General features: G+C 38.1%; 1 protein-coding gene and 1 pseudogene across 5 annotated transcripts in view; both read right to left on the bottom strand.

The window, feature by feature from the left end:
* ARHGEF4 (Rho guanine nucleotide exchange factor 4) overlaps nucleotides 1-21,284 on the bottom strand; it is a 262,203-nt gene that overhangs the window by 222,486 nt on the left and 18,433 nt on the right. The window lies entirely within an intron of this gene.
* Nucleotides 13,074-13,169, bottom strand: LOC128772724 (U6 spliceosomal RNA; annotated as a pseudogene).

The following is a 21,284-nucleotide window of genomic DNA, read 5'->3' as shown; positions in this document are numbered from 1 at the left end:
GATCTCCTCTCTGTTCTGGGCAGTGAACTCTCCTTCTCTCTGGCCATTCTCTATACAAAGCTATCTTCGAGTCTGCACCCCAGTCACTGTTGACTCCCATGAATCCTGCCTATGTACCAGCCACCCAGACAGACCAGAGAAGGGCATACTTTCTTTGACCAGCCAGCTCAGCCTTGGCCTCAACCCACCCCTTTTGACCCAGGTATCTCTCTCTCTTTTTTTTTAAGTTTATTTATTTATTTTGAGAGAGAAAGAGAGAGCGCGAGAGCAAGTGCACATGAGTGGGGGAGGGGCAGAGAGAGAGAGAGAGAGAGAGAGAGAGCAGAGCCTGATATGGGGCTTGAACTCATGAAGCACAAGATCATGATCTGAGCTGAAATCAAGAGTCAGATGCTTAACTGACTGAGCCAGCCAGGCATCTCGGCCCAGGCCCAAGTTGCTCTGACAGCACACCTGCTCCAAGCAGATGCTTCCCATGCAAACCTTCACCACATGCACTCTGCATCACTGTTTCCTCCTTATCTCCAGCCTCCCCACACTCAAGGGCCACCTTCCAAATATACTGACTTTGGCCCACACTCGCCTCTGTAGCATTCACTACAGCAAAAACCCTGGGGAAGAGGAGGCCTTCCAAAGATAGCTTGCACACAACTGTAGTCTCTTAGTTGATGAACTCCAAACCTGAAAAGGCAGTAACTCAATGTCTTAAGTCACCTAACCTTGAATATCATATGTCTGGACTGTGCTGTCCATGACTACTCTGACTACAACCATATACTGACCGCTGGATCACACACCCCCATCCCTTCAAGATTTCGGTTTCTAATTCACTGTCAACTGTCTCCAACGAAAATCTTGTCCTAATTCTTGGCAATTTCAATATTCTTCTGGATAGTTCTTTGTGTGTCAAGCTCTGTGTATAGTGCTTTACAAATACTATCTTATTTCACCTTCAGAACTCATTTCTCAAAGGAGGAAAATGAGAGTTGGAGCAAGTAAGCAATTTGTCTAATTCTGCACAGCTATGTAGTGATGCTGAGCTGTTCATATCATAAAGCCTGTGTTCTTGACTGCTATACTGTGTTGTCTCCTACTGGTAGAACATGTACCTTTCCTTGGTACATTTTGGACTTATTTCACTCAGCATAATACCTTCTAGTTCCATCCACATTGCTGCAAATGTCATGATTTAATTCTTTCTTATTGCCAACTAGTATTCTATTGTATATATAACCACATCTTCTTTATCCATTCATCAGTTGATGGACATTTAGGCTCTTTCCATAATTTGGCTATTGTTGAAAGTGTGGCTATAAACATTGGGGTACATGTGCCCCTATGAATCAGCATTCCTGTATCCTTTTGATAAATTCCTAGTAGTTCTATTGCTGGGGTGTATGGTAGTTCTATTTTTAATTTTTTGAGGAACCTCCACACTGTTTTCCACAGTGGCTGCACCAGTTTGCATTCCCACCAACAGGGAAAGAGTGTTCCCATTTCTCCACATCCTCACCAGCATCTGTTGTTAATTTTAACCACTCTGCCCAGTGTGAGGTGGTATCTCAGTGTGGTTTTGATTTGTATTTCCCTGATGATGAGTAACATTGAGCATCTTTTCATGTGTCTGTCGGCCATCTGGATGTCTTCTTTGGAAAAGTGTCTATTCATGTACAAGAGACTCACTTTAGATTGAAAGCCACAAATAGGGTGAAATTGAAAGGATGAAAAAATATACTCCACACAAATACTAACCAAAAGAGAGCCAAGGTGGCTCTACTAATTCAAGTAAAATAGACTTTAAGTCAAAAACTATTACAAAAACATTACAGATTGATAAAAGGATCAACCCACCAAGAAGATATAACAATTTTAATATATAAGCATCAAACATCAGAGCCCAAAATATATAAAGCAAACATTACAGAATTGAAGGGAGAAACAGACATCTCTACATTAATAATTAAGACTTCCAAACATCACTATTAATATGGTAGAACAGACAATGGAAGATCAATAAGGAAATATAGGACTTGAACAAAACCATAAGCCAATTAGACCTAACAGAAATATACTGAACACCCAAGAACAGCATAATACACATTATCTCAAATTCACATAGAACATTCTCCAAGACAAACCATACGTTAGGACACAAAATGAGTCTCAATAAATTTTAAAAGACTGCAATCATAAAAAAATATTTTTAGCTATCACAGTGGATAAAAATCAATAACAGAAAAAAAATACAAATACAGGGAATTAAACCACACATTCTTAAACAACCAAAGGATGGAAGAAGAAATCAAAAGGGAAATTAGAAGATACAGACAGTCCTTACTTATGATGGTTCAACTTACGATATTTCAGATGTACATTTGTGCAAAAGTGATATGCATTCCGTAGAAATCCTACTTTAAATTTGAATTTTGATCTTTTCCTGAGCTAGTGATATGTGATACTATTAATACTCTTGTGATGCTGGGGAGTGGCAGCCATGTGATCATGAGGGTAATGGAAATACATTTTTTTTTCAACGTTTTTTATTTATTTTTGGGACAGAGAGAGACAGAGCATGAATGGGGGAGGGGCAGAGAGAGAGGGAGACACAGAATCGGAAGCAGGCTCCAGGCTCCGAGCCATCAGCCCAGAGCCCGACGCGGGGCTCGAACTCACGGACCGCGAGATTGTGACCTGGCTGAAGTCGGAGCTTAACCGACTGCGCCACCCAGGCGCCCCTTCAACCATTCTGTTTTTCACTTTTAGTACATTAGTCAATAAATTACATGAGATATTTGACACTTTATTATAAAAAGGGCTTTGTGTCAGACGATTTTGCCTAAATGTACACTAATGTAAGTTTTCTGAGCATGGTTAAAGTAGGCTAGACTATTATGGCTTAAATATGATATTCAGAAGGTTAGGTGTATTAAATGCATTTTTGAATTATGATACTTTTACTTTTTTATTTTTTAAAAGTTCTTATTTTAATTCCAGTTAGTTAACATAATGTTATATTAGTTTCAGGTGTACAATTCAACACTTCCATACATCACCCTGTGGTCATTACAACAAGTGCACTCCTTAATCCCCATCACCTATTTAACCCATTCCCCCACCACCCTCCCCTCTGGTAACCAATAACTGTTCTCTATAATTAAGTGTTTATTTCTTGATTTGTCTCTCTCTCCTTCTTATTCTTTTCCCTTTGCTTGTTTTCTTTCTCAAATTCCACATGTGAGTGAAATCATATGGTATTTGTCTTTCTCTGACTTATTTCAATTAGCATTACACTCTCTAGCCCTATCATATTGCTGCAAATGGCAATATTCCATTCTTTTTTATAGTTGAATAATATTACATCTATCTCTATGTAGATATATCGAGATATATTTATATATAATATATATACATATACATATACATATACATATACATATACATATACTTATACATATACATACACACATACATACACCACACCATCTTTATCCATTCAACAATCGATGGACACTTGGGTTGCTTCCATATCTTGGCTATAATAGTGCCATAAATGTAAGGTGTATGTATCCCTTTAGATTAGTGTTCTTGTAACCTTTAGGTAAACACCCAGTAGTGTGATTCCTGGATCACAAGGTAGTTCTATTTTTAACTTTTTGAAGAACACCCCCTACTGTTTTCCACAGTGGCTGCACCAGTTTGCATTCCCACCAACAGTACAAGAGGGTTCTCCATTCTCCACATCCTCACCAATACCTGTTGTTTCTTGTGTTGTTGATTTTAGCCATTCTAACAGATGTGAGGTGATATATCACTGTAGTTTTGATTTGTATTTCCCTGATGATAAGTGATGTTTAGCATCTTTTCCTGTGTCTGTTGGCCATCTGTATGTCTCCTTTGGAAAAATGTCTGTTCATGTCCTCTGCCCATTTTTCAAATGGATTATTTGCTTTTTTGTAGTTGAATTTTATAACTTCTTTACATATTTTGGATACTAATCTTTTATAAAATATGTGACTTACAAATATCTTCTCCCATTTGAATTATGATACTTTCAACTTACAATGTGTTTACTGGGATATAACCCTACTGTAAGTTGAGGAAGATCTGTACATTGAGACAAATGAAAGTGAAAACACAAAATACCAAAATCTATGAGATATAGTGAAAGCAATGGTAAGAAGGGAATTTACAGCTATAAATGCACACATGGATAAAAGAAGGTCTTAAATCAATAACCTAAGCTTATGCCTTAAGAAAAAGAAAAGAAAATTAAACCTAAAACTGGCAGAGGAAAGAAAACTCACATTATTAAAATCAGATATAAAAAAAGGACAATACTACTGATGTTACAGGAATAATAATGCTATGAACATTTATATGCCAACACATTGGCTAACCTAAACGAAGTGGACAAATTCCTAGAAACACACAATACACCAAAACTGAATCATGAAGAGATAAAAAATCTGAATAGACCTATAACTTGTAAATAGATTAAAACAGTGGCCAAACCTCCCCCTAGCCCCCCCCAAAAAAAAGAAAAAAAGAAAAGAAAAAGCCTAGAGCCAAATGACTTTACTGTTAAATAGTACCAAACGTTTAAAGAATTAACACAAATTATTTTCAAACTTTTCAAAATACTGCAGAGGAAGAAACACTTCCTAACTCATTCTATGAAGCCAGTAATACCTTGACACCCAAACCAGACAGACAATACAAGAAAACTACCAACCAATATTTCTCATAAATATTGTTGTAGAAACCTTCAATAAAATATTAGCCAACTGAATTCAGCAGCATATTAAAAGGATTATGTATCATGACCAAATGAGATTTATCTCCAGAATGTGATAAGGTTCAACATAGGAAAACTGATGCAGTAAAATCAATTACTAGAATGAAGGCGGGGGTTGGGGGTGTGGGGGTGGAATATATGATCATCTCAACTAATGCAGGAAAATATTTGACAAAATTTAACACCCTTTCTTCACTAAAAATAGAACAAACTCAGTAAACCAGGACTAGAAGGAAACTTCCTCAATATGGTATGGAAATTCCACACCTAACATCATACTCAGTGGTCAAAGATTACAAGTATTTCCCCCAAGATGAGAACAAAATCTGGATTCCCACTTTCTCCACTTCTATTCAACATAGTACTGGAAGTCCTCACAAGAGCAAATAAGCAAGAAGAAAAAATAGAAGGCATTAATATTGAAAAGGGAGAAATAAAATTATCTTTGTTTGCACATGACATGACCTTGTATTCCAAACACCCATGCGCGCACGCGCGCGCGCGCACACACACACACACACACACACACACACACACACACACACAAACTGGTAAAGCTAATAAACAAGCAATTAAGCAAAAACTAAATCAATTTTGTGGGACACAAAATTACCACACAAAATTCAGTTGCATTTCTATGCACTAATAATGAAAAATCCAAAATGAAACTAAGGAAACAATTCTATTTACAACAGCAGGAATAATTTGACCAAGGGGGTGAAAGACTGAAAACTATGTAACATTGCTGAAAGAAATTAAAGAAGATGCCAATAAATGACATCCCATGTTCACAGACCAGAAGACTTAATATTGCTAAGATGACAATACTACCTAAAATGATTTTCAGATTCAATGCAATTCCTATCAAAGTCCAATGACTTCTTTTTGAAGAAATACAAAAACATATCCTAAAATTCCTATGAAATACCAAGGGATTCCAAATAGCCAAAACAATCTTGGAGAAAAAAGAACAAAGTTGGAGGTCTCATACTTCCTGATTTCAAAAGTTACTACAAAGCTACAGTAACCAACAGTATAGTTCTGGCATAAAGACAGACATATACAACAATGAAACAGAAATGGGAGCCCAGAGATAAACTCTTACATAAATGATCAAATGATTTTTGACAAAGGTGCCAAGAAAGGAGTCTTTTCAATGAAGGGTTTCGGGAAACTGGATATCCACCTTACAAAATTACTCAAAATAGCTCAAAGGCCTAAGTGTAGGAACTAAAAAACTATAAAACTTTTAGAAGAAAACATAGGAGGAAAGCTGCATGACAAAGGATTTGGCAATAATTTCTTAGATGTGACACTAACACACAGGTAACAAAAGAAAAAATAAGTTGAACTTCTATCAAAACTTAAAACTTTTGTGCATCACAAAACACTATCAAACAGGGTGAAAAAGAATGAATAACCTGAACAGATTTATATCTATTAAAGAAATTAAAACAATACCAAACAGTTATGAAATAATTCTCTACAATCTCTTCCATAAAATAGAAGCAGAGAGAATACTTCCTAGTTTATTAGATTATACCAGCCTTGTTCCAGCTTTGAGAAGAATGCTGGTGCAATTTTGATTGGGATTGCATTGAATGTGTAGATTGCTTTGGGTAGTATTGACATTTTGACAATATTTATTCTTCCAATCCATGAGCAGGGAATGTCGTTCCATTTCTTTGTATCTTCTTCAATTTCCTTCAATAAGCTTTCTATAGTTTTCAGCATACAGATCTTTTACATCTTTGGTTAGGTTTATTCCTAGGTATTTTATGATTCTTGGTGCAATTATGAATGGGATCAGTTTCTTTATTTGTTTTTCTGTTGCTTCATTATTAGTGTATAAGAATGCAACTGATTTCTGTACATTAATTTTGTATCCTGCAACTGCTGAATTCATGTATCAGTTCTAGCAGACTTTTGGTAGAGTCTATTGGGTTTTCCATGTATAATATCATGTCATCTGCAAAAAGTGAAAGCTTGACTTCATCTTTGCCAATTTTGATGCCTTTGATTTCCTTTTGTTGTCTGATTGCTGATGCTAGAACTTCCAACACTATGTGAAACAACAGCGGTGAGAGAGGACATCCCTGTCATATTCCTGATCTCAGGGGGAAACCTCTCAGTTTTTCCCCATTGAGGATGATATTAGCTGTGGGCTTTTCAAAAATGGCTTTTATGATGTTTAAGCATGTTCCTTCTATCTCGACTTTCTCGGGGGGTTTTATTAAGAAAGGATGCTGAATTTTGTCAAATGCTTTTTCTGCCTTGATTGACAGGATCATATGGTTCTTATCTTTTCTTTTATTAATGTGATGTATCACATTGATTGATTTTCGAATGTTGAACCAGCCCTGCAGCCCAGGAATGAATCCCACTTGATCATGGTGAATAATGCTTTTTATATGCTGTTGAATTCGATTTGCTAGTATCTTGTTGAGAATTTTTGCATCCATATTCATCAGGGATATTGGCCTGTAGTTCTCTCTTTTTGCTGGGTCTCTGGTTTGGGAATCAAAGTAATGCTGGCTTCATAGAATGAGCCTAGAAGTTTTCCTTCCCTTTCTATTTTTTTGGAACAGCTTGAGAAGGACAGGTATTATCTCTGCTTTAAATGTCTGATAGAATTCCCCAGGGAAGCCATCTGGTCCTGGACTCTTATTTGTTGGGCAATTTTTGATAACTGATTCAATTTCTTCCTGGTTATGGGTCTGTTCAAGTTTTCTATTTCTTCCTGTTTGAATTTTGGAAGCGTGTGGGTGCTTAGGAATTTGTCCATTTCTTCCAGGTTGTCCAGTTTGTTGGCATATAATTTTTCATAGTATTCCCTGATAATTGCTTGTATTTCTGATGGGTTGATTGTAATCATTCCATTTTCATTCATGATTTTATCTATTTGGGTCATCTTCCTTTTCTTTTTGAGAAGCCTGGCTAGAGGTTTATCAATTTGTTTATTTTTTCAAAAAACCAACTCTTGGTTTCATTGATCTGCTCTATAGGTTTTTTAGATTCTATATTGTTTATTTCTGTTCTGACCAGATTATACCAGCCTTAACCTAATACTAAAACCAGACAAAATAATATTATAAGAAAAGAAAATCATAGACCAATATATTTCATGAACATGGATACAAAAATCTTCAACAAAATATTAACTTAAATCCAACAACGTACTAAAAGAATTAAATGCATCTAAAAGCAGAATAAAAATGTCTGAGGCAAAAACTGATAGAAGGACAAGGAGAAATAGAAAAATCCATTATTATATAGTTGGAGATTTCAACACCCCTCTATTAGTAATTGACACACCAAGTGAGATCTAGTTATGCATGGCTGGTTCAACATTCTAAATGCAATCCATTGTATAAAAAGACTAAAGAAAAAAGATAATTAGACCATATTAATGTTTAAGAAAAAGCATTTGATAAAATCTAATACAATTCATGGTAAAAAAATAACTCTCAAAAATGGGATTATAGGAGATCTTCCTCAACTTGATAAAGAACATGTAAAAACCTATAGCTAACATCATAGAGACAATGCTTCCCTGCTAAGGAATTGGAATGCCACGGATGTTCCTTCTCACCATTTCTATTCAGCATTGTACTAGAGGTCCTAGTTAATGCAATAAGATGAGAAAAGGAAATAAATGTATGCACACTGGGAAGGGAGAAATAAAACTGTCTTTGCCAATAGATGATGTAATTGTGTATACAGAAAAATCCCAAAGAATCAGTAATCAATATCATCATCATCATCATCATCATCATCATCATCATCATCATCTCCTAGACCTAATAAATGATTATATCAAGTTTCAGGATACAAAGTAATATGTAAACATCAATTGCTTTCCTATATACCAGCAATAAGCAATTGGCATTTTTATTAAAAATACAACCACCAGGGGCTCCTGGGTGGCTCAGTCGGTTGAGCATCTGATTCTTGATTTTGGTCATGGGATGGGGCCCTGCATCAGGTTCCCTGCTGAACATGGAGCCTGCTTGAGATTCTCTATCTCCTTCTGCCCCTCTCCCCCACTCACACACACACTCTTATCTCTAAAATTAAAAAAAAAAAATAGGAACACCACTTACATTACTACCTAATTAATTATCTAAATTTATATGTAATTTAGGTATAAATCTAACAAAATAGGTACAAGATCTAAATGAGGGAAACTACAATGCTCTGATAAAAGAAATCAAAGAAAAGCTAAATAAATGAAAAGATAGTCCATATTCATGAATATTAAAACTCAGTATTGTTAAGATTAAGTTCTTCCCAACTTGATATATATATGCTATGCCATTCCAATAAAAATCCCAGTAGGCTACTTTGTGTTCTGATTCTAAATTGTTTCTGATTCTAAAGTTTATGTGGAAAGGTATATAAACTGGGTATAAAGTTCATATGGAAAGACAAAAGACCTGGATTAGCCAGCACAATGTTAAAGAGGAATAAATTCAGAGACCCAAAACTACCCGACTTTAAGACCATATAGCTATTATTCAAATTATAGCTACTTTTCAAGACCATATAGTTAAGGTATTTATCTATGGTATTAATTTACGTCAAAGCTACAATAATTAAAACAGTATGGTATTTGTTAAAAAAAAAAAGAAAGAAATAGATCAATGGAACAGAATAGACAGCCTAGAAATAAACGCACATAAATATAGTCACCTGATCTTTGACAGAGGAGCAAAAGTCAACACCATAGACTATAGTTGTAGAAATAGTTCTAGAATAACTGGACATTCATACACACAAAAAAATTAATCTAGCCACTGGCTTCCCATCTTTGACAAAAAAAAAAAAAAACTAACTAAAAATGGGTTATAGACTCAAGTGTAAAATACAAAATTATAAAACTTCTACAAGATAACATAGGAGAAAATCTAGGTCACCCTGGGTTTGGCAATGAGTTTTTAGGTATGACATTTAAAGCACAATCAAGGAAAGAAGAAACTGATGAGCTGGATTTCATTAAATTGAAAATCTTCTGCTCTGTAAAAAACGCTATTAAGAGAATAAGACAGCAAGCTATAGACTGGTAGAAAATATTTGCAAAACACATACTTGGTAAAGGACTTAAAATTCAAAATATACAAAAAGCACTGAGATATCAACAATAAGAAAACAAATAATCTGATTAAAAAGTAGAACAAAGATCTGAAGGATACCTCACCAAGAAGATATACAGATGATAAGTGATGAAAAGATGCTCAACATATGTCATTAGAGAGTTGCAACTTATGACAACTATGCGATATCACTACACATCTATCAGAATGGCTAAAATCCAAAACACTGACAACACCAATGTTGACAAGGGTGTGGAAAAACAGGAACTCTCATTCATTCCTGAATGGGACGCAAAATAGTACAGCTACTTTTGGAAGACAGTTTGGCAGTTTCCTGCAAAACTAAACAGACTCTTATCTTACAATCTGGTAATTACACTCAGTGGTATTTATCCAAACAATCTGAAAAGTTATATCCAAAAAAAGCTGCAGGTGAATGTTTATAAGGGGCTTTATTCAAAATTTCCCAAACCCGAAAGCCAAGATGTTATACAATTGGTAGACGGATAAACCATATGTAGTTTATCAAGATAAAGGAATATTATTCAGTGATAAAAAGATATGAGCTATCAAGTCACAAAAGATATGGAGGAAACAAAAATGTATATTGGTAAGTGAAAGAAGCCAGTTATAAAACGATTCCAACTATGGAATATTCCGGAAAAAGCAAAGCTATAGAGACATGAAAAGATCAGTAGTTGTTAGCAGTTGTAGGAGGGAAGTGGAGCACAGGGGATTTTTCAGGCAGTGAAACTATGTTGTATAATATTGTAATAGTGAGTAGATGATATTATGCAAGTTTCAAAATGCCCCAAAACTGTACAATACATGGAGTGAAGCCTAATTACATATAGAATTTAGTTAATAATAATGTGTTACTATCGGTGCATCAATGTAACAAATGTACCACATCAATTAAGATGTTAATAACTAGAGAAACAATCAGTGAGTGATGGTAAGAAAAAATATGTGAGCTCTCTGTACTTTCTGTTCAGTTTTTATATAAACCTAAAATTTCTAAAAAAGATAAAGTATATAAAAAATTAAACCCCCAAATGCCCAAGTAACTCATAGAAAGAGTGGAAAAAGAAAATAGAGAAAAGGGGGAGGACAAACAGAAAATTTAATGATGGAAGACTTACCCCTACTATATCAATATTTACATTAAATGTAAATCATCTAATTATAGAAATAAAAAGACAGAGATTGACAGAGTGGATTAAAAAGCATGATACATATGCCTCCTGTCTGCAAGAAATTTTCTCCAAATACACCTGTAAGATAGGTTGAAAATAGACAAATGGAAAAAGATACATCATGCTAACACTGGTAAGAAGAAAGCAAGAAAGACTATTTTATAACAAAAAAAACTAGACTTCAGAAAAAAGAAAATGACCAGAGATAGAAAGAGACATTACATAATGATTAAAGAGCCAATCCCAAAAGAAGACATAGCAGTCCTAAATGTATATGCACAAATGAACAATATGTGAAGCAAATACTGACACAACTGAAGGGAGAAATATACAGATATGCAATATAGTAGAAAAGTTCAACCCTCTGTCAACAACTGATAGAACAACTAGATGGAAAATCAGCAAGGATAGCAAAAAGCTCTACAATGCCATCAACCAGTAGAATCTGATAAAAATTTATAGAATGCTTTTCCCAACAACAGCAGTTCTTTTCTAGAGTGTACAAAACATACATCAAGTTAGATCACATTCTGGCTATAGAACAAACCTCAGCACATTAAAAAAAAACTGAAATCATATAGAATATGTTGTCTGACCATAACAAAATCAAACCAGACATCAGTAATAGAACACAACAATCCAAAGACTTAGAAACAAATGAACACATGTCTAAATAATCCATGGTCAAAGAATAAGTTTCAAGGAAGATGTAAAAAAAATAACTAAATGAAAATGAAAATGCAACATATAGAAAATGGTGGGACACAGCTAAAGCCATGCTCAGAGGGAAATTTATAGCACTAAATGCACACATTAGGGAAAAAATAAGTCTCAATCTATAACCTAAATTCCATCTCAAGAACTTAGTTCAAGAAGAGCAAAATAAGTGTAAAACAGAAGGAAATAAATAATAATAATAATAATAATAATAATAAATATAAATAATATATATAAATATAATAAATATAATAATAATAAGTCTAAGATAGAAGGAAATAAATAATAAACAGCAGAAATCAATGAAGTGGAAAACAAAAACAATAAAGAAAAATCAATAAAGTGAAAGAGCTAGTCCTTTAAAAAGTCAGTAAAATTGACCAAGCTCTAGCCAGACTGACAAAGAAAAAAGAAGGTACAAATTACTGACATCAGAAATGAAACAGGAGACCCTGCCAGTATCAAAAGGATAAGAATACTACAAATAATTCTATATATATAAATTTGACAACTTAGATGAAATGGAACCATTCATCAAAAAACACAAACTACCATACAATCCAGCAATTGCACTTCTGGGCCTTTATCCCAGAGAAATTAAAACTTACCTTTATACAAAAACCTGTAATGCATGCCCATAGCAACTTTATTCATAATAGCTCAAATTCAGAATAGCTTAATATTCATAATAGATCAAAACTAGAAATGGCCCAGATGTCCTTCAACAAGTAAATAGTTACACAAACTGGTACATCCATCCAATGGAACAACAGCCATTGATATATACACAGCTTGGATGAATCTGCAGAGAATTATGCTAAGAGAAAAAAATCCAAACCTAAGTGTTACATACTGTATGAATCTATTTATATAATATTCTTTAATTTTTTAAGTTTTTATTTAAATTCCAGTTAATTAACATACAGTGTAATATTAGTTTCAGGTATACAATATAGTGAGTGATTCAACACTTCCTTACAACCCCTAGTGCTTATCATGAGTGCACTCCTTAATCCCCATCTCCTATTTAACACATCCCCCCCCGCCCCAACTCCCCTCTGGTAACCATCAGTTTGTCCTCTATAGTTAACAGTCTGTTTCTTGGTTTGCCCCCCCCCCCTTTCTCTTTGTTGCTTTTGTTTCTTAAATTCCACATATGAATGAAATCATATGATATTTGTCTTTCTTTTACTGACTTATTTCACTTGGCATAATACTCTCTAGCTCCATCCATGTTGTTACAAATGGCAACATATATAATATTCTTTTTTAAAAAATATGGAGCACTTCAGGAATTTATGTATCATTTTTGCACAGGCTAATCTCTGATCATTCCAATTTTAGTATATGTGCTGCCGAAGTGAGCACTATAATATTCTTGAAATGACAAAATTATAGAGATGGAGAACAGATTAGTAGCTGTCATTGGTTAAAGAGGGGGCATGGTATGGCTATAAAAAAAGCAACAGGAGAGATCCCTGTAGTAATGGAAGTACTACATGTCTTGATGGTATCAACGTCAACACCCTGGTTGTGATATTGTGCTTTAGTTTTACAAGATGCTGTCATCGGGGGAAATTGGGTGAAAAGTACATGGAAGCCCTCTGTATTATTTCTTATAACTTGTATGTGAATCCATAATAACTTTCCCCCTCCCCAAATTTAACTTAATTATTTAAAAAATCTTATCCCTACTCACTAGCTACTGTGAATCCTCAGGGTGCCCTTTAAGGAAGTCTGAGCAAATTTTGTCTCTATTTGCCATAAAAGAAAGAGAAGGAACACACAGACAGAGGCAAATCACACTGAGGACTCATGCCTGAGTGTTGAGCCTAACCATGTCCTGGGTAGCCATGACCTGGGGTAGAAGACTAACTTTTAGCTCTATGCTGCATGCACAACAATTCCTCTTTCTCCCACCACTTGGGGAGAAAACAGGGGAACCCACTCTTGTACTGCCACCTTGTGGTTTGCTGAAAATAAAAACGAACAGAATGGAATTGATCATGGGGTGTCTGAGTGAGACTGAGATGCTGGTTTTACAGATGGGGAGATCCCTAAAAGGCTGGTAGCTTGCTGGGGTCAAGCAGTTAGTAAACTATTCATTAATTCATAAAGGGAAAAAAACAGGAACTAATTTATGCTGTTGGGCCAAAGGTGCCAGGAAGGCTAAAACAGAGAAACAAAAAGTTCAAAATTCTTCATTAATCTGGAAAGCCAATTTCAAAATAGCCTCCTGCTTTCATTTGTTAGGGAAAGAGCCCCATGTGATCTGTTACCACCAGGGGGCAGTAAGGAACCCAAAATAGTTGTCATTTCATTGCAAAGGGCCTTGATCAATGCAGGTTATCCAGGGCCCTGGGAGTTATTTCCTGGAAATCCAAGGCTGTGTATCACTGAACCAAATTGCACCCCCGGAGCACTCTTACCCACCTGCTGTCACACACACACTTCCCAGTGTTACTCTATATGGTTTTTGATCTCCTACCAGTTGGGATTCATTTCTTTGACCATGAAAGAGCTGGCATACTAGGGAGGACTATAACTGAATCAGACACATGTCCTAGTTAGTTCTGCCACGAATAGCTATGGTAATAGTGTCAATCTTTGAGTCTTCTTTTCTTCTTTCATAAAATTAGAGAAATGACAATAATATTTATTGAACCTATACCTCACACGAGTCTCATGACAGCCATATGAGGTAGGTACTATATCCTCATTTTACAGAAGATGAAAATGGGGCACAGAGAAATCAAGTAACTAGGTCGTGGTCACATAAGCTAGGAAGTGGTGAGTCAGGATTTAAACCCAGGCAGTTTGGCTCCAAGCCTGTGTGTGCCAATCCCTCTGAAGATTAAGAAAGGCAATAAAAGAAAATTAGTGTCCACAGTTAGCCCTGTATTAGTTGTCAGACTTGGAGCTTTGCAGTCTTTGGAGCCTTTAAAAGCATGTTCTACAAGCTAACACTGAGTGTGTGGATGAGTGGCAATGGGTGAGTATATGGACATGGTACCAGCAACATTTGTTGCACAGCTGCAGGCCAGGAGGTGCTCCTGGGCAGCCTAACAGAGGTGGCCCCTGCTCTTTGAAGGTGGGCTACCATGAAGGCCTGACCCCATCCCATCAAATTGCATCATGGCCCTGTGAGGTACTGGTGCTCCCATTTTACACATATGGCACTGATATCCCAGCCCATTCTTCCTCCTCTACTCCTTTGTATCTTCTTGTAATCCATAATCCCAAAACAACAGGGAAATTCTTCCCTCTTGTAAGGAACTGGCAGAAAGACAGTCTTCTTTCTCAGTGACTCCTTTAGAAACCCCTTTAAGAACTTTGCAAACATTAGACAAAAGAGTTTTCCAGCAGTAAGACTGCAACTGTACCCAGTGGTCATGGGGAAGGGACACACAATTGGTATAATTCAGCTCAAAGTAGCTCAAAGAGGAAAGCTGGGAAATAGAAGGAGCCAAACTCTGGAGTAATTTCTGCTGACAAGAGGCTTGGGTGGGGGAACAAGAGGGGTTTTGCTTTAGGACAGAGGAGCTTGTGGGTACAGAGGTCAATAATGCCAGGTTTCCCAAAACAATCTCAATTTCAAAATTTCATCTGCTGTCAATCACACACTCCTAGTTTTAGTACAAAACTATTTTTAGTTTCTAGGGCAAGTTCTAGACTGCAGAAGTCTTTGAAAGCAAGGCTTACAAACTGGGGTGTGCCTGGTACAAGGCTGGCATTTCTCCACATAGCCGCCCCAGTTTCTCCCTGAAGCCTAGGCTCTGCATTTTGATAATCAGCAAAGAAAGACCCATTAACCCTTACCAACAAGGTAAACAACTTGAAATAAGCTTGAAGTCATTTTTAGAAAACTAAGCCTATTCCCTCCAGGGAAAGAATAGCAGTTCCCTTCCTGCTAGGTGCACTGCCTAGCAGAGCAGAGCAGCCTTGCAAGGCACCATTGCTCAATTTTACAGATATGCAGTTTGTGCTCTGCCAGGTTAAGTACTCACCTAAGGTGAACAGCTGACAGGTGATGCACCAAGATCTGAAACCACATTTCACCAGTTGCTATGCCCAACATGTTTCGTGGATTGTGAAGGAAGAATTAACATCAAAGCCAGGGAGATAAGGTCTCTCCCTTTTTCTTGCTCCAGTGGTGGGAGAACTGTAAGGGAGTGAGTCAAGTTGTTTGATTTTTTTTTTAAGTTTATTAGTTTTTGAGAGACAAAGAGAGACAGAGCATGAGTGGGGGGAAAGGGAAGAGAGAGAGGGAGACACAGAATTCAAAGCAGGTTCCAGGTTCTGAGCTGTCAGCACAGAGCCCGATGTGGGGCTTGAACTCACGGACTGCAAGATCATGATCTGAGTCGAAGTTGGATGCTTAACCAACTGAGTCATCCAGGTGGTCCCAACTTCTTTGATTTCTAACAAGAAGTTGGAGGGTCTTCCCAGGATCTGGGGGAGTAGACCTGAGTTTCCCAGATTGCTGGCATGAAGCATATCCTGAGGCAGGGTCCACAGGATTTGGAAAACAAATGATGAGATTGACAATTAGGTAATTATGGAAAATGCCTTAAGGTTAAATTGAGTTTTTTCTTACAGACTTCTCAAAGTATCTGCACATTAGTGGGGATTTCAAAGCTCTGAGTGTAGGAAGCTGAGGTTTAGAAAAGTCCCTTGTCCAAGGCCAGTGTAGAGCTCAGACAGCTGACCCACACCACAGCTCTCATCCGCAGGCTGGGTCCCTTGGGCCTCTTTATGAACCAAGGTCTTCTGTCAGTAAACTGAAGTGACTATTATATGGTAATGTCTTTGGAGTTGCTCTTCCTTTGACATTCCATGGCTGCAGACATGCTTCTAGGAAACCCCCACCCCTATCCTAATGCTTACTACAGTGTTACCTAGGACCTCGGAATCTCTGTTCCTTATTTACAAAGTAAGGCTGACAGCACTTGTCCTAGAAAGCTGACAATTAAATGACAACTTGCATTTTTAAAAATTTTTTAACATTTATTCATTTTTGAGAGACAGAGACAGAGAACAAGTGGGAGAGGAGCAGAAAGAGAGGGAGTCACCAAATCTGAAGCAGGCTCCAGGCTCCGAGCTGTCAGCACAGAGCCTGACATGGGGCTCAAACCCGCGGACCACGAGATCATGACCTGAGCTGAAGTCGATCGCTTAAGACTCAGCTATCCAGGTGCCCCAAATGACAACCTGTATTTAGACACCTCGCACGTAAGTAGCACTCAAAAATAGTTCCCTCCCCCTCAGTTTCCATCTTGGAACTAACCCTGACTGCCATGACTTTGGGAGCTTGTTTAATTTTCTTTCGCTCACCTCAATACACGCAATTCTGAAAGGCTTACCTGGGAATGGATGCAGGAAAATAAGGACCATTCAAACATGAAGCAATGCTCTGTACTAGAGGAAGGAGCAAGGTCAGAGAGCCCCTTTTCTGCTTCCTCTCTAGGTCAGTGTCACAGCAGCTCATGGCCAGGAGATATATGCCCTCTGGCTGAATCAATCTCTGGGCCCACCCCTCTACACTTCGTGCCCACTTCTGCTTTTCCATCTTAACATGCCCATCCCTCCATCTGAAATATACCCCTTCTTGACTATCCAGTTCTACCAAAAGGCCTATCCTATTCCCAGGGGACATGTTAAGTCTCACCTCTTCCATTAGGCCTGTCCTTACACATTTTGCCAACATTCACCTGTCCCATCCTCTTATCTCCTCTTTCTTCCCAGGGCTGGGAAGGAACATGAACAAAGGAAAGGCAGCAACACATATAGAAGAAACAGTCTCAAAGGCCAGTGATCTCTCCTGCAGAAGTATTTCTCCACTGTGCCCTTGTAGTGGAATGACGGAAGAGGATGAATATTGTTCTCAGTGGCAGGAGACTTCTGCATTGCACCAAAACCTTGAGCCTCTTCAGTGAATGTGCCCAGAAAGGCAAATAATAGAGCTTTTCAGTTGTTGCCAGGGCAAGCCTGAGAGCAAAACAGGTCCTCTTAGCCATGACTAGTTCCAGTGAGAGGGACTCACTGAGCTCCTTCTATGTGTGCGTGCACCTAATGTCCAAGAAACAACCCAGTTCCCAGCCAGAGCCTCTGGCCCTCAAGGTTAACAAGCAAAACACAGAACCATTTCTACCCTTTTCCTGCAGGGTTTCACTTGATAAGAAGTGGCCATTCCTCCGGGGAGGAAGGGCTCTGTTTGAGTGCAAATGCATCAACTTTCTGTTCCAACACAGAACATACTCTGCTGGTGCTCCCCCTGCCTCTCTGGCTTCCTCCCACACCCATATTTCTCCCTAACTGTGGAAGCCATTGTCCCTGCCCCCACTCCCTTAGGCAGCTTCTATGCTCTAATTCTAGACAGTCCTGGGGCATCTGGTCTACTGTGGCTTCAAGTGCTGTCTGTGTGCTCAGCACACCAAGCGGCTGTCACCACCTTCCTCTCCAGACCCACAGACCTAACTGCCTACCAGGTCTCATTGCTTATCTCATAGACACCTCAAAGTCAGGTTCCAAACAAACCATCTCTCTCTGCCCCTTCTGTACTCCCTACTCACCAATCAGCCATCTGATACCATCATCAGCCCATCTGATGAGTGCAGAAACCCTGAGTGAGCCCTTCTAGACCTCTTCTCTCATTCATCCCACATCCTAGCTGGCTCCAAGTCCTGTGGGTTATACCTCCTGAGTGCTCTAGATATATCCTCTTCTCTGTCCCATTGCCACTGATCCAGTTGTATGCTCTCATTACTGGCAGCTTCCAAAGTACTTCTCAGGTCTCCAGCCTTATTCTTCCCACTCTGTCGCCAGACCGGTCTTTCTAAATCATGAATTAGACAGTTTATCACATCATCCTCTCCAACAAAACTCTGTGTAGGCTGAATAATAACACCCATGGCGTTCATTTCCTAATATTCAGGACCTGTGAATGTCACCTTTTATGGCAAAAGGGACTTTGAAGATATGATTATATTCAGGATGTTGAGATGGGAAGACCACCTTGGATTATCCAGGTGGGCCCACTGTAATCATCATGGACCTTCTCAAGGGGATGAAGGAGGATCAGAGGAGGAGACCATATGATGCTGAAAGCATAGATGAAGTGATGCTTATGAAGGTAGAGCAGGCCATAGGCCAAGGAATCTAGGCAGTCACTAGAAGCTGAAAAAGGCAGGGAAATGGATTCTAGAATAAAAGTATCAGACACCAGAATAATGTGGCTCTAGGAAGAGAGATAGTAGGAGTTATTTTATTGAGTACCATGTGAATGGCCACCTCTTTGTGTATAAGGCTGGTTCTAGGTGGAATGAGGCCATCCTGCTGTTGGTGGGTCCAAACCTCATCCAGATCCTACAGCAGGCCCAGTGTTTTTATTCAGCTCTAAAAAGGTTTCTCTGTTCAGGTCCCTGGACCTAACTTGGCAGGGATTTTAATCCACAAAGGAATGTGGCTGCCCAAAGAGCTAAGGTTATGTTAGGATGCATCAAAAACACAGCTAGTACAGGAGAAGAATGAGGTCAGTACCATATGCTCCTGGGCTAGTCAGGCCATAATAGACTAATCTCAGTTCTGAGGCCCATGCTTCAGTAAAAGACTGACAGATTTGATCACTGAATGGTGAATAAGATGGGAAAGAATCTCAAAACAATGCTAAATAAAGAATGATTAAGCAACTGAGTTTGTTTAACTCCAAGGGGGGAAAATGGCTTAAAAGGCAGGAAAAAGATAAAGATCTTTACCTTTATTAACTATCACATGGAAGAGAAATTAGACGTGTTCTGTGTGGATTAGAGGAAAGAAAGAACATCCACTAGTGACAGTACTACAGGTGCACATGAGGAGAAGAGATCTGGGACTGTGATTGTGGGCAGCTCATGTAATACTGAAGGGCCAGATTTTTTTCATCTGGAAAATAATGATAATGATGAGGAAGATAATGACATCACCTATCCCATATGGGAAGAATTACTTGAGATACTATTTCTGATGCTCAGCACAGTCTTGCAATAATAACTGCATTATAAATGGTAAGGCAGTATTATCAGCAGGAGAAAGATTCTACTTAACACAAGGAAAGACTTTCCAGCAATTAGAGCTTCCCAACAGCATGTGAGTTGCCTCAGAAGGCACCTGCGAGGGTTGTACAAGGAAGGAGCACTTGAAAACAATTCTCTAAACCCCCACCATCTACCAAAAGCCAACCTATCTCTAAAGGCCCAGTGCAAACATTTTCCTCTTTTGAGATGCCTGTTTATGACTATGCTAACCCTCTCTGAATTCTTCAAAATCTTAAATTGTGGTGATAAATTTCCTAATCAAACCCTTGTTTAAAAACAAGCTCCTCCTGTGAGGACAAGGAACACAACTTCGGTATTTTACAGCACTGTTTGAGTTCCACATGTGACAGAGATGTTCAAGAAATGCTGGCCAGTTGACTGGTTCCACTCCCAGAACACAAAGCCATTTCATGTCTCTGCCATCAAATGGAAGGCATTTAATGCAGGTGCTGTCACTTATACCTCCCCACCTTTTAAAATATTTATTGAGGTATAATTTACATACCATACAAATTACCCATTTAAAGTAGACAATTGGATTTTTTAAAATAAACTCATCAAGTTCTACAACCATCACCACAGTCTACTTTGAGGATGTTTTCCCCCCAAAAGAAATCTTACTAGCATTCCCTATTACACATCCAAAAACATACCCTCAATCCCACCCTACCTTCTGTTTTTACAGACTTGCTAATTCTGGTTATTTCCTATAAGTGGGATTGTACATCATGTCATCTTTGTGACTGGCTCCTGTCACTAGCCATAATTATTTTGAGATTTGTCCATGTTGTATGTATCAATAATTCATTCATTTGTTGTGGGAAGTATTCCATTGTGTGGATATGCCACAGTTTATCCTCTTGACTGCTGATGGGCATTTGAGTTGTTCACAGGTTTTGACTATTGTAAATGAAGTTACTTTGCATATTTGTGTACAAGTCTTTGCGTGGATGTTTGCTTTCATTTCTCTTAGATAAACGCATAGGAATGGAATTGCTGGAACATGGGGCAATTCTATGTTTAACATTTTGAAAAACTGCCAAACTGTTTTCCAAATTGGTTGCACCATTTTACTGTCCTACCAGGAATGTATTAGGGTTCCAACTTCTCCAGATCCTTACCAACACTTTTTTGTGTCTATATTTTTTATTAGAGCCATGCTAGTGGGTGTGAAATGGTATCTCTGCGATTTTGATCTGTATTTTTCTTTAAAAATATTTTTTTGCATGTATTTATTTTTGAGAGACAGAGAGAGACAATGTGAGCAGGGGAGGGGCAGAGAGAGAGGGAGACACAGAATCAGAAGCAGGCTCCAGCCTCCAAGCTGTCAGCACAGAGCCCGATGAGGGGCTCGAACTGACGAACCCATGAGATCATGATGGGAGCTGAAGTCGGACCCTTAACCGACTGA

The sequence above is a fragment of the Panthera pardus genome, unplaced genomic scaffold (genome assembly GCF_024362965.1).
Source record: "Panthera pardus isolate Hobbes unplaced genomic scaffold, ASM2436296v1 HiC_scaffold_10, whole genome shotgun sequence".
Classification (NCBI taxonomy): Eukaryota; Metazoa; Chordata; class Mammalia; order Carnivora; family Felidae; genus Panthera; species Panthera pardus.
Note: the sequence above shows the minus strand (reverse complement) of the source record. Positions and strands in the feature narration are given on the sequence as shown.